The sequence below is a fragment of the Phoxinus phoxinus genome (genome assembly GCF_949152265.1).
Source record: "Phoxinus phoxinus genome assembly, chromosome: 18".
Lineage (NCBI taxonomy): Eukaryota > Metazoa > Chordata > Actinopteri > Cypriniformes > Leuciscidae > Phoxinus > Phoxinus phoxinus.
In genome coordinates, this window is record NC_136893.1 from 29,588,917 (window position 1) to 29,604,430 (window position 15,514).

The following is a 15,514-nucleotide window of genomic DNA, read 5'->3' on the forward strand; positions in this document are numbered from 1 at the left end:
AACTTCATACACTGTTCACTCATTGGCCAGAGGAGAACTGGCCCCCGACTGAGCCTGGGTTCTCCCAAGGTTTTTTTCTCCATTCTGTCACCTGATGGAGTTTTGGTTCCTTGCCGCTGTTGCCTTACCTTCTGGCTTGCTTAGTTGGGGACATTTAATATTCAACAATATTATAGATCTGCCTTAAAGGTGGATGATGATGAAATAGTTTTTTTTGTATTATTTTCATGTTATCACTGTGAAGCTGCTTTGATACAATCTGTATTGTAAAAAGCGCTATATAAATAAAGATGACTTGACTTGACTTGACAACCCTCGTTTGCCTCTTCCTTCCCTTTCTCTCTCTCTCTCCCTGTCATCTGTACCAGGTTGCCGCTGTGGTTCGCCATGCCGTGCTGTAAGCCATCCAGAGGACAGCTGCCACCGAGAGAACAACTGAGACTCCTGATCACCGACTGCGGAACCTACACTCAGCGAGTGCATGGTCGACGCATCCAGCCCCGCGCCCGGTCTACAGGACACACTACCCCAGCGCCGTAGCCCCATACAGCTGGGTAAGTGCCCAATGGACAGAGGACTCCCTCTCTCATGCCAAGGCCAAGGTCGAACACATGCTCAACCAACTTGAGAAAGTGACTGTTACGCAATCAGGACTCCTAAGCACCAACCACCGATCCGAACGGTTCCTGGGAGTATTGCTCGGAGCCGTAGCTGCCGCCAGAACTCTGTTCAACATTGGTATGTCCAGTGTCAACGCAGCGAACCAGACTGTGAACTCCATGAAACCGCTGTTTAATATCTTCCAGAAAGACTTTGCTCAGACTCCGCTGATTACAGCGCTAACGACAGACATGCTGTGGGAGGTTAGCTCCTCCAATGACAGCCTAGCCACAGGTGTAATCCCACCGTACCTGAAACTCTTAAGCCTTGTGCGAACTGTGCTGGCTTCCAGCATCACCACGCCAGCTGACCCTCTACAAACACACCTTGCTTACTCGCTGGGTTGCGCCACCCCACTTCACGTCAACCCCGAGCAGAGAGAAGTGGGTTTTCTCCTAAACCTACCCATCATCGAGTCAAACCGAACCTACAGGCTCAAAGACATTGTCAACATCGGGTCCTGGAAAAGCAGGACCCAGTTCAAGATATGCACTCCAGACGTGGTGGCCTACCACGACAGCGACACCCTGCTGTACCCGGCCCCAAACCTGCACGGGTGCACCTTGACCAAAGACATTCACTATCTCTGCCCTAGCAAGCCCTTCCTCAGAGACAACACTGAAGGAATCTGCGAGTTGCAACCCCTGGTCAGCCACACACGCTGCCCTGCTGAAGCTAGGCCTCGCACACAAGTCACAGAAACACAAGCAAAGATTGTAGGTGAACGATGGCTGGCTAACACACCTGCGCACACAGCCACTGTCACTCATGAACAGCATGATACAACCAGCCGTGTCAATCTGCTCAGCCAGAGTATGCCGACTCAAGTACCGACAGGTGCCATCTCACACCTCGGTAACCTGTCATGGTACCATCTTCCGAGCAAAGAGTACCAGACAGCACTGGGACTCCCATCCTTTAAGAACTTCACCTTAGATCCAGAAGTAGACCCCTGGTGTGAGAAAAAGGGGGTCCCAACTCATGAACATTGCTCCTGTCAACACCACCCTCCAAGCCTGAATACCGTACCTGGGTCCAAACCTGGACCACAGCTGATACTGTGTTGTATCTCTCCACGGTCACCGACCACGCCCCGACACTCGTCTTGGCCGTCATCCTGCACCAGACTCAACGAGATGCCAACATCCACAGTCAAGCTCACAAACTCTGTGTCGGAAGGTTTCACACGGAATCCCTGGAAAGGGGGTGCCAAGCCATCGACCACCTCATCCTCATTTGAGCCAACAGCCTTGAAACCACCTGTCATCCATTGTGCTAATTTGTTGTTCGATGAAGTCCATCCCCCGACTTAATCGAACAAAAAGGGGGAATCTGTAGCAACATTGACAATGACAGCTGCTTTTCAAATTAATGAATTGTGATTCTCCAAACACTTCATTCACGATCTGAACAGACAAGAGGTTTTGGTGGCTCCCCATAGAACCCAGCCCCCAAACCTCCTGTCCAAACGCATGCATGAGCACGTAACCGGACACTCACAGGCCATAAAACAGAAGAAACTCCGTTTCTCTATCACCCTCTGGAATGTATGCACACACACACACACACACTCATGGACCCTTAAACTGAAATGTCCACATATGATCCAATAGCAATGTTTTTGACATATATTTTTGTGTGTATAATTGGTCAAGATAATGTCTGAAGCATCTGAAATAATCCCTATGCTAGTGATTATGAGGAAATTATGTAACCCTGTATTTGTGCAGAAACGTCATTCGAGGTATCATTGTAATGGGAAAAACATGTTGGAGTCGAATCTTGACTGCAAGGTACAATAATATGCATTTATTCTAGGAAATACAATACTTCTAAATATGAATGTTAAATTCGATCTCTCACATGACATAGTCAAAGTAGGCGTGTCTTTACGAACAAAGGAACAGCTTTCCCGCTCCAGATCAGAGGATCCGATTTGCTCTTGTCCCAAAAGAAGGCGTGAGCCATACATTCTTTAAAAGCCAAACGCTCCTCCAGCTCACTCTCTCGCTTCCTGCCTTCATCGTCTGCTCATCATGTGAAGTCTCCGATCCTGAACTCCTCCAGGAGTTTGCGTCTTCTTTTATTTTCTTTATCTCAGTCTTTTGTTTCATTTTCAAATTCTACTTTGTTCGTTTCCACCTACGAGTCAAACGAACGAAGCCTGAATTCCTGCAGTAACATATCACTTCCAAAAGAGGCCTTCTTCAAATCTCCCGCGGACAAGCTCTGCTCCTAGAGCACACGCAGGCTGGTCTCAGCCACACTCACACAACGAACTGTGCAAGTATCAAACTCTAACGAGTTTTAATGTTTTAAGGTTCGATGCATTGATGGCTCTTGAAGGTCTGTGACTTTGCTGTTCTATGGTCACTCGTGACCATTCTCTCTCTCTCTCTCTCTACAACCTCAGCGCGTGCTTCGGCGCGCGCGCCCCCATTCTCTCATTCTCTCTCTCTCTCTCTCTCCCTCTCTCATCTGACTGTTATCCGTTTCGTCTTGTATTGTTTCCCACATAGCAAACGGACTTGGCCCAAATGTGGCCTCATTATGGCACTGCTGGCGTGTTGCCGGCAATGGCATGCATCATGTCAGCCAACTGTGGGCCGAGTGTGGCAGTAATGGCACTGTATGGATGACGGCAGACCAAATTTGGGCCGATTGTGGATGGGAGGTATGTGGCCCAGATCCATGTCAGCCAACTGTGGGCCAAGTGTGGCAGTGATGGCACTGTATGAATGACGGCAAACCAAATTTGGGCCGATTGTGGATTGAAGGTGTGTGGCCCAGATCAATGTCAGCCATCTGTTAGATGGGCCAGGTGTGGTAATGATGGCACTGCAATGACAGCAGACAAGCTTATTGTGCATGTGTGGCCCAGATTAATGTAGCTATTATGGGCCATATACTTGTGTACTGGATAATTACTGCTACTATATTTTCAAGGTAAGATTATCCTCCCCGTTCTGAATAGATGTAAATATTTGATTAATTAATAATAATTATAATAATAACTAGCTAATAATCGAGTCAGTGTAAAAAAATATGAATAATGAATATAGTATTTTGTTTTCAGCAATGTTCACAAAATGTAATAATCATAAAATTTAACAATAGGCCTATGTACATTTTCCTAACATGATGATTTAGTTTTAAAATAATTATTTTAATTTGTTTTTATAGTAATAAAAATCCACATACAAAAGTCTACGTTTTCCATATTTTTTAGTTTAATCATCATAATCATGTTTTAAACTCCTTCTTTTTCTTTCTAAATAACAGTTTATTTAAAAATATACAGCTTCATTCAGGCGCGATCTCCATGGTAACAGCAGCTTTTCTGATTGGTGAATGAGGTTCACGTGATGCGTCGGTTGAAATTTCTCCCGCTGAAGTTTGAAGAAGAACAGACAACCGCTGTTCAGTGTTCAGGTAAGTGAAGTTCAACTTCACTCTCTCTCTCTAGGCCTAACGTTAGCAGCTAACGTTACTTGATTTCAAACTCGGATGCCACTTTGTTCTTTATTGAAGTTAACTTTTGCCTATAGCTGATTCACTGCCCCTGAATGCCAATACAGACGCGAACCGGGTGCAATAGACCGGCCCGCGGAATGTCCGAAGCGGCGCAAAGTGCATATGACCGGTTTTAAAATCGGCATTTGTCAGAGTGATCGGCCGGTCACCGATCACGGCCGATCACGTGAAAACCGGTTGATTCCGATCACCAGCCGATCAATCGGTTCATCTCTACTGTTCATTGTTTGTTCATGTTAGTTCACAGTGTGTTAACTCATGTAAACAAGATTTTAATAAAGTATTAGTAAATGTTGAAATTAACATTAAAAAAGATGAATAAATGCTGTATAAGTAACTTACTGTTCCTTATTAATGTTAAATAGTGTAGTTAACTAATGAACCTTATTGTAAAGTGTTACCTAATAAATATACTTTTACATGTTAATTTGTGCATACTTTGCAAATAAATAATGCTACTAATACATGCATTTGGTATTTGTAGGAGGTCGTTGTTAGTTTAAAATGACCATTGCAATAAGTAGGCTAAGCAACTGTTTAAGATTATTAAATGCGCTTTTTTTAAGGGAAAATAAGATTTTATGCTTTGAATGCGTTACATTATCAGTACTTGAACAGTTCATTGGTTACTGTTTACACCACAGTTTCCATATACACATTTTTAAGTTTTTGTCTGACAAGCCAGTTAGTCAATCAATAGTGCCACATAAGCAATCATTTTCTGTATAAAATGTAACCAAAGCAACCTTATTTTAATTTGTTACCTAAATTTATGTACAGTAGGTGGATGAATGTTTCTATATGTATTTGTTAATTTTGTATTATTCATTTTGTATTTTGTCTTTTAGCTGCTGTGAGAAAAAACCGCCTGACGCAACACGCCACCGATCAGGAGATTGAAGCAACGATTAAAAGATGGCTTCAGCTTGCTCCTGATCGCGATGGAGGAAGAAGAGAGCGATTGAGGAGGAAAGAGGGGCTGCAGAACTCTACTTTAGTTCCTGAGGACAGTCCTCCTAAATAGGATCACCTTTTCCCACTTATCATAGTATGTAAATAATATAATATAATAATATTAATTATGTAAATTATATTATAATGTTAAAATATGAGTGCTAGATTTATTTTAGATTCATTTAATTAGCTCAGGCAACACCGTTCAACTTTCTCCCACTTATTATATTATGTAAATAATGTAATGTATAATAATAATAATGGAAATTATACTATAATGTTCAAATATAAGTGCTAGATCAATTTTTGATTAATTTAGTTAGATAGCTCAGGCAGCACAGTTGCACATTTCTAGCTGTCTTTTTTTTTTTTTTTTTGTAGCTTGTGCATTACTACAGTCTTCACACTGTTACACCATTCTACGTGTAATCATTTTTATGTTATTGTTTAATAAAATTTAAATTGAATTGAATTGAATTTTTCTGACTTTTTGTTCACATGGTTTGAGTAAGATTAGGCTGGGATATGGCTCAGTTTTGGGGTTTCTGGTTAAAGGGTGGTGTTGATTTGGTTAACTTGTGGCTGAGAATTGGTACTAATAATAAAACCTGTTTTGGCCCAATTCAGGGCCAGTTAATGGTGATTAACTGGCTGAGATTCGGGCCAGTTATGGCCCATGTGTGACCCTTGTCTTTAATTCAGTTCTGGGCCAGTTCAGGGCCGTCATTCTTTGCGGTACTTGGGCCAAGGGAAAAGTGATTGTCTGGCCCGGAGCTGGGCCAGAAAACATTTGCTATGTGGGTTACTGTAAGCTATGTACATAGATATAATCGGTGTATATTGAGTAGTACTATATTCTATATTCTGTAGTTGTGCATTTATTAAAACCATATATTATAAATGACTGGTGACTGTTTAACGATCATAAAAATACAAACGTCAATGAGGTAGATCCAAGAGCTACCGCGCTCAATATTTACTACATTAAGTAGTTTTAATTTTATAAACACCGGAAAATTAATGTTCCCGGCCGGAAGTTAATGTTTCTTGGAGTTTATGAGGAGGGATAGCTTTACTGAGAGGTTGATGGGTGATCTTTGATGGTTTTTGCAGGACAAACACCTATTTGATCATTACATGAATTTCCCTTAAAGGTTATCTCATAATCGAAATTAAATAAGATTATTGATATGAATGAGGAATTATAAGACGTTGTGATCGATTATTCATATATTCATATAATCTATACATTTTCAATTTCGATAATTTAATGTAACTGTAATATGCAAAATATTAATCATATTCATGATTAGTTATTAAAATTCCCTATGGATCATTTGAGTTAATTCATACGGACCCAGAGTCCGAGGCATATACGCTACACTAGCTTAAAGGTTTTTGGTACGTATCCTAGAGACAAAGATGAATTAATGATATTAAGAAGAGGATCTATGACATCTGGAAGCATCTCTTTCAGTAGCTTAGTCGGTATAGGGTCTAACATACACGTTGTCGATTTAGATGATTTGACCAGTTTGCTAAATTCTTCCTCTCCTATAGCAATGAATGAATCAAATTTTCCCTCAGGGAGACTATAATGCACTTCCTGATGCGATACTGTATTAGACGGTTGCATAGTTATAATTTTGTCCCTGATATTATCGATCTTATAAGTGAAGAAGTTCATAAAGTCATTACTGCTGTGTTGCTTGGAAACTTCTGGGCTTGAAGCTTCCTTTTTCATTAGTTTAGCCACTGTTTCAAATAAATACCTAGGATTATGTTTATTTTCTTCTAATAGGGTTGAAAAATAAGCAGATCTAGCAGCTTTTAAAGGCTCTCTGCAAGCAATCAGGCTCTCCTTCCATGAAATCCGAAACACCTCTAGTTTTGTTTTCTTCCAGTTGCGCTCCATTTTTCTGGCTGCTCTCTTAAGGGCCTGAGTGTGCTCGTTGTGCCACGGCGTTGGACTATGTTCTTTAATCTTCTTTAAGCGCAGCGGTGCAACTGTGTCTAAAGTGCTGGAAAAGAGAGAGTTAAAAGTTTCTGTTGCAATATCAAGTTCTTCTAAGCTATCCGGGATGCTGAGATGATGAAACTGATTAGGAAGATTATTGATAAAGCAATCTTTAGTGGCAGAAGTGATCGGTCTAACATATTTATAACACGGAGTCGGCTTTGCAGCCTTGGCTAAATGTAATTTACACGAGACTAGATAGTGATCTGAGATGTCATCGCTCTGCTGCAGTATTTCAACGGCATCAACATCTATTCCATGTGATAGTATTAGATCTAGAGTATGATTACGACAATGAGTAGGTCCTGACACGTGTTGTCTAACTCCAATTGAGTTTATAATGTCTTTAAATGCCAATCCCAATGCATCTTTTTCATTATCTATGTGTATATTAAAGTCACCAACAATTAGTACTTTATCTGCAGCCAATACTAATTCTGATAGAAAGTCCGCAAATTCTTTGATAAAGTCTGTATGGTGCCCTGGTGGCCTGTATACAGTAGCCAGCAGAATTTTCAAACGTGATTTATCGTTTACACTATATATTTTTACATTAAGCACCAACACTTCAAAATAATTATATTTACAACTAGATTTCTTAGTGGTTTTGAAAATATTACTATAAATTACAGCAACACCTCCTCCTTTGCGTTTCAGACGAGGTTCATGTTTATAACCGTAATCTTGTGGGGTTGACTCATTTAAAGCAATGTAATTTATCCAGAACACATCTGTATGTGCCACCACAGCTCTGACTCCTATTTATTTATTTATTTGTGTGTGTGTGTGTGTGTGTGTCTGCCTGTATGATAAAGAGATTGCTTTTGCATACATTTAATTTATTTAAAATACACTCATGATAATATGCCTGTAATGCATTCATTGTATTCTTATTAAAATACTTCCCTCATTGATTTATGTGGCCCTTGCTTATAGTTTATTTTAAAATCACTGCGTATTGGAATTTATCTCCGTCCACATTAAAACGACTGAAAACGTGGATTACGTGACCATTCACCAACACTGGGCGTGCGCGTGCCGGTGTAAACAGGCGCATGTAGGCAGTGTTAGCATTGTAAATTGCATTATTTACTTGCACAACAGCTGCTAGCAAAGACATCAACGTCAGTAACGCTTGTAATTCGTTATCCATGTTGCAGTCACTAACGTTACGTAGTCCAGGCTGTTTTTGTATGTTTTCTTCCCGGGGACGGGTCATGTGATGCATGACTGATGAATCAGGGAAGGATACGCCATGACCAGTGTTGGGTAAGTTACTCAAAAAAAAGTAATCCACTACAAATTACTGCTCTAAAATTGTAATTTGATTACATTACTGATTACTGCATGTAAAAAGTAATTCGATTACTAATTAGTTTACTGTTACATATAAAACCTATTAAACCTACAAGAATACACTACAAAGTGAAACTCATTTCTTTCCGTAATTTAATATTGACTGAAAAATATTACAGAAATATGGAAACAGCAACTTGACTTAAAGATACAATGCATTTCTAGAACTTTACATTCTTAACATAAACTTGCCTAACAATGAAACCTGTAGTCTTTTTAAATGTCTACAGTATGTATTATCTACAACATTCCTTGCTGCATGTAACATGGACTGTATGTGTGTGCTAGCTTGTACTAACTGTGTTGTGTGCATTAAAGACAGGAAAAAATACTTTAAATTGATAACACTTGAAAACAGTATTTATGGTGCAGCGTTTTGCATGGCGTCCCCACTGCGTATAGCTACGCAATACGAAGTGACCATTCGAAAGGGAACTACTCGGTTACTATCGTAACCTCCCTGAGATAGGGAATGAGTATTGCGTAGCCGGCCGCACCATAGTAACCTGGAGAGTTGTCGCTTCAGTCGTTAACCCTGCTATAATGGCGAATTCGCGGGCCTATTATAGGCTAAGGCCACGCCCCTCGGGGGGGTGAACGCATTTACAGCTGCACAGCTAGCACATTGAGCATCTGAATCGCTCATAGGCTGTGCTGCAGCAACTGCACACCCAATGGCGCGGGCTCTGATGTGCGTGACGTGACGTATTGCTCGCAAATGCATTTTACATATAAGCTTCAGTAAATCGAGGAAAGAGATATAATAGCCTCGCAAATATTTTTCTTGATAATACATTTGTAACGCAAGTAATTTAATTATATTGACATCAGTAAATGTAATCAAATTACATTTATTTTAAATGTAATGAGTTACATTACTGCGTTGTCACCAAAAGTAATTAGAATACATTAGAGCCGATCATAGAGCCGAGCGTGAGCCTCTGGGTCATCGTTTCTAATGTCCTCCATTTTGACCGTCTTCACTAAAACGCCCTCCGGAGATTCAAAACGCAAAACGGGGTCGGCAGCGTTTTTAAACTTTTCCCTTTTAGGTCTTCGTTTTTGCCATTGTAGTCTGGAAGGGAGGTGCAAACGTAGCAAAAGGTCTCCGTTACTAAACGAAAACGTAGTAGTGTGGATGGGGCCTTAGAAAAGTCATTAGCTCTCTTTTAAACGGCTGCTGTTGACACTGAAAATTGTGTTTTATCAGAAAATGCATAATTTGATAATGAAATATAATTATGATAAATTATATTCTTGATTAATAATAAAATAAAATCTTACTGATAAATGAATGGTTTAGTTCCTCAGTACTTGAACGAACTCTTAACGTATTATAGTACTTCACGTTTATTGCAATCTCAAAATTATGGCCAGTTGATAATACCTAAAGGTCAACTGAAACCGGGAACACTTCCATAACATTCTGTGTACTCATTACATCCTGAGATGAATGGAATTCATGCTTACATATGTATCTCTCCCTGTGTCTCAATGTCCACATCCATCCTAAACAGTATGTGAGATTGAAATAAGTGTATCCCAAAGCACAGTATGTTGAAAAGAGTATGCCAGAAGTCCCCGGATGGTCTACTATTTCCGGTGGATTTTGGAAGTGTGAATCTGTGCTCACTATAAAGGCTAATGTTGCCCAAAACCCATTAAGCTTTGGAAGAGGAACTACAAACACGAGTGAAAAGTGTTTAAAAACGACAAAACATGGTGGATATGCGTGGCCGACGGTGAGAGGTTTAGATAAAGGTTTGAGAGACTAATCAGTGTTTAATCCTATAAAAAAATATTGATTTAATGTTATCAATGTTACTTTTCATCTGCAATAACAATGAGAACTTTTATAAAGATCCGTTTGGCCATTAACTTTTAAATGCATCATTATGCATTAATATGAGGAGTCTCCGTATGAAAGACCCGCGACTGCAGATCAACGTACTTCAGCATTCCTCTCCGATATGGTAGGAAATTAAATTAAATGTGGAGGATTTTATCTTTGACAAGATGATTGACAGGTGAGTTTACTGTGACAGGATGCGACAGAGAGCAACTGTTAAAATACGCAATTGTATGACGTGCTAGTATGTCCCAAAGCTTGTCTACTCTTCTGCTACACATTCAAAAGTATCTACTTTTTCTTTACAAAAAGAGTACCATATTTTCCGTACTATAAGTCGCACTTTTTTTTCATAGTTTTGCTGGTCCTGCGACTTATAGTCAGGTGCGACTTGTATATCAAAATTAATTAAAACTGACTGAGATGAACCAAGAGAAAACATTACCATCTACTAGGGCTGGTATGGATTTTTTCTTACCGTGGTTGAAAAGCAATAAATTCCCCCGGTATATAAATAAACGCTTTAAATAGCGGTTGAAATAGTCAAATTTTCACCAGGCAGTAATTAAATTATATTCCATATTTATATTTACATAATATAATGTTATTTTATTATTTTAATTTAATCTATGTTGATTACCGATATATGAAAAGTGAACAGCATGAGTAGGATCATAAGATGGGTCAGATCTTTCTTTAAATCGAATTTCGTTTTGTATAAATTGTAATTTTAATCAATGTTTCATCAACCAATTGCCTGGAATTAATAAATAAGAAGCAAATATAGCAGACATACAATCAGGACGCGGAGGCGCCCGTGCAATCTCTTGTATTGCATTTCGTAGAGTAGACTTTACTCTGTGAAAATATTAATTTATTTTTGTCCCTGTGCGCCGATCGGAATTCTGGGGACAACAGAGCCAATAGGCTGTACTGCGGGCTTCAGCCGTTAAATATCTTTGCTGCATTGGATCAGTCTCCTTTCTAGAACAGCCAGGAGCTTTCTAGCCTCGCGGCTCGCGGCAGCAGCGCCTTGCATCGCATATAGACCTTATCAGCGGACAACTCTGTGTAACTTAACTTTGTGTTAGCCTACGTGTCGCCATACACATAAATGCTCCTGATAAATTATGTTATTAAAGCATTACCATTCACAATCCACTGTTAATTTAACATAAAAGCAAGCAGGCTGCGTGTATGGTTTGACATGAATGCGCACAAATGCGTGCTCTCTTAATAATTCTTAAAAAGCTGACATGAGTTCATCGCGATCTCATACATCTATGTTATTATCAATGAAGGTGACAGCATAACGAAACTTTCATAATATCTTTTATAATCCGAGGATTTGCCAGCATGCAGAATTCAGCACTGAACAAAAAGTCAGTTTTGAGCCGTGAGGGGATTCCATCTTAAATGCTTCTGATTTCTGGCCATTGCGGTCTAGAAATCAACACATATGTCTGTGATTGGCTACATCGCTCAACGCTGCAAACATGTTACAAATAGAAACTCTGGCCTGTAAATCTTTTCTATTTTGTTTAGTTGTTCTTGTTGCTTTTCTGCAACATGTGAATAACAATTTATTAGTTTTATGTTTTATTCATATTTCTATTTAATCGTTTTATTCTCCTGCAGACCGCACACACATAGTGAGTGCATTAGGCTACCGCCCGCGCTCGCACTCGACCATCACATCTAGTCCCGCGCCGCGAGTATAGCGGCGGGAAATATCGGGCTCGGAAGAATCTGAGCTCTAAACAGGACAGAGTAACATGGCGGATATCACTCATATATATTTTGTTGACGACGTAGTTAAGGCGGCAGGCGTGTGTTGCTTATTTCCAAAGTGCTGCGGGAAACCCTGTGTTAACATGCCGGACACCTATTCAGCTGTTGTTCTGTGTGCTGTTGTGCAGCTGAATAACTTGCCTTTCCAGATTAAATGTCTGTTCTTGGTCTTGGATTTTGTGAAATAAATTTCTAAATAAATGCGACTTATAGTCCAGTGCGACTGATATATGTTTTTTTCCTCTTCATGACGCATTTTTTGACTGATGCGACTTATACTCCGGAGTGACTTATCGTCCGGAAAATACGGTAGGCTACATACTTTTAGGACATAGTATAAGTAGGCAAAAAAAAAAAAGACGCAGCATCTGTCTCATCTCTATCCCGATCAGGAAGTAGAACCATTGCTCCTCCAGTCATCAGTTACGCCTAATTCCCTCAATGAACTGACAAACTTGTGCTTCAGTCCACGTCTTCCCTTGAAAGGTTTCATCATGATTTTTCACACTGACTTGTTTAAATGATGGACCTTGACCTTCCGCTCCACCTCCTTTAGCCCAACAATCTTTTCTTGAGTGTCCATGCTTTCCACAGTTGCTGCAAATCTTCAATCACCACTCTGTGTCCATGTTGTATTGAACTGTCGCCACTCCTCTTCGATTCGAATTGTTTCCTTCTTCTTTGTTTGATCTCATAGCCATCTCTAGACGGCCAACCCATTGCATAATTTGGTCAAATGTTTCGCCTGGATTGACTCCAAGTGATAAGGCTTGTTGGTATTTAGAGCTAAAGCCATCCACAAGTGTGTCAGTGAACTGTACATAATCTTTGTCAGGTTTTTTCTTAGCACAGAAAGCCCATCTCTCATAATCATTCCACTTACGCAGAGCATATTCATCTGGAGATTCATCATCCTTTTGCGTAATTAATGTCACTGATGTGAATGGAATTTTACCACTGCCCAAGATTTCTTGGGATTTCTTTTCGGAACTCATCTAATGCTTGCCAAAGACTCAAGGGTCGTCCCTGGCCATCAACCCCCAAGTCTACCCACTGGGCTGCTGTTATCGACGCTGGCAAGCGTTCCCATCGGTCTCTTGGGATTTTAGCTTTCACAATGGTGTGTATGTCTCTTAGTGTCATTTGATGTGCTTCAACCAGAGAGTCTAATTCTCGCCAAACTCTGTGTTTGGATGTTGTCTCTTCAGAGGAGGCAAGGCTGTGAGAATGGCTTGACGTTTTCCTGGTGTGAATAGTCTCTCTTCTGTCATCATTTCAGATCCTTCCCTTTTAACAGCAGGTGAAGAAAATTCAGGACCGATCTTATCAACTGTGATCATGTCGTCATCTCTTGTCTCATCACCCCAGTCAGATCCATAATTACGAGCTGGAGTACATCGCAGCATGTCTCTGTTTGGCTGGGCTGATTTTGATCTTGTTATTATTGGAGCTGCTTGTGCAGATGCAATATACATTTAGTCAATTGGACCTCCATTTGATCTTGAAGCTTGAGGCTGTGTCAGAGGTTTAGATTAACTTGTATATTGTTCAGGCAAAGTTGGATAGATTGGTTTGTACAGTTGTCGCCGATTCCACTGGTGCTTGTGAATATTTCCTTTCAGCTTCAGTTATTATTTTTGTCCAATCGGGATCAAATGAAAAATCACCGGTTGTATTTTCTTTCTCTGAACATTTAATAGACATGATTTTGTTCAACTTGTTGTATGCTTCAATTTGAGGCTTCATTGCTTCAACAAGTGGAACTGGACCACCATTTATATCGCAACAAATTCCACCTTGTTTCACAATCCAATGAGCTGCTAAAATTGGAAATGCTTATTTTTGGAACTCGAACCAGCTTAACTGCTCATCCATTGATGGATTAATGTCGAGTCCTTTTTTCAAAAGTTTAGTTTGTTTCTTGTTCTTCCTTGCCAGGTACCAAGCAGATATTGTTCTGTTGTTACAGACACTTTCTGCCATTTTGCAAAGTATTTGTCACTCTGTGTCTGTGCGCTCAGAACAGCTGGACAATATATGTGTGACTGTGTGTGTGTGTGTGTGTGTGTGTGAATTCTAGGAGAGGGGCTATGTGTCTATGTTGAGAAACTGCAGGCCTGTGTATGTGTGTGTGTTTGTGTGTGTGTGAATTCCAGGAGGGGGGCCCTATGTGTGTGTGTGTGTGTGTGTGTATGTGTATATATGTATGTGAATTCTCAGGGGCTGCCCTGTTTCTCTCTCCCTCTCTTTCCTTTCTCCAACTGTATGTGTGTGTGTTAACCCTCTGGGGTCTAAGTTGTTTTTGGGGTCCTTGAGATGTTTTGACATGCCCTGATATTTGTATTTTTTTCAGTTGCTTATAAACATATTAATGGCAAAGGTGTAATTACACTCTATTTAGCACGAACATCGCTATCATAATATGTGAGCAACATGTATGTACATGTTTGCATTTTTGAGAGAATATTATTTATGCGTGGTTATTCAAAAAAACTCAAACTTAAATTTTCTGATATAAGACCACAAACGATCAACTTCACATATTCCCACAATACTTTTGACTAATGGATGTTGTCGGCTAGAGTGTTTACTTCAAAATGATCTGAAAATCATCCGGGCTAATCGTTCACATTAAACAATAGATTGATTTAAAATTTGTAAGACACTTTTTGTTTGGAAAGGCAATATGCAGGTGGGCGTAAATGATCCAACAAGGTCATGAATAATGTCCTCATTCACACCTGAAGACAAAGACCCGCTAATGCTGCATACTAATGAACATTTCATTCAGGTGTCACTGAGCCACAAGAAAGAATGCAAAGACAACACACACACACACACACATATATACATACACACACATATATATATATATATATATACACGCACACACACACACACACACACACACACACACACATATTACTTCAGAGTTGGAAACATCTTGAAAAAAAGTGTATTTTTCCACAAACTTTGTATGCTTGCAAATTGTATAATATCCAAGGTAAACATTTCTAGTAATTGTGCAGTTAATTCTCATTCGTATTTTCAGAAAGTTTTGGATGTAGGCTATCCTCTCCCCAAATTTGTCACTAATAAAACACAAAAATAATTTAAAGAGAAGGCTTATATTGACCTTTTAAGATTTTGTTTGCACCTTGTAAATTAGGTTTTGATTTGGCAGTAAAAACTTTATAATCTATCCAAAACGAAATGTTGTCTTTCATATTTCGTCTGTAACATATCGTCTTTTATCATATATATTAGGGCATAAATGTTAATTCGCAGTTTAATATGTTGCTTATACAAAGACATTTTATTTCAACGTATTCAGTCGATTTTTACTCATCTCA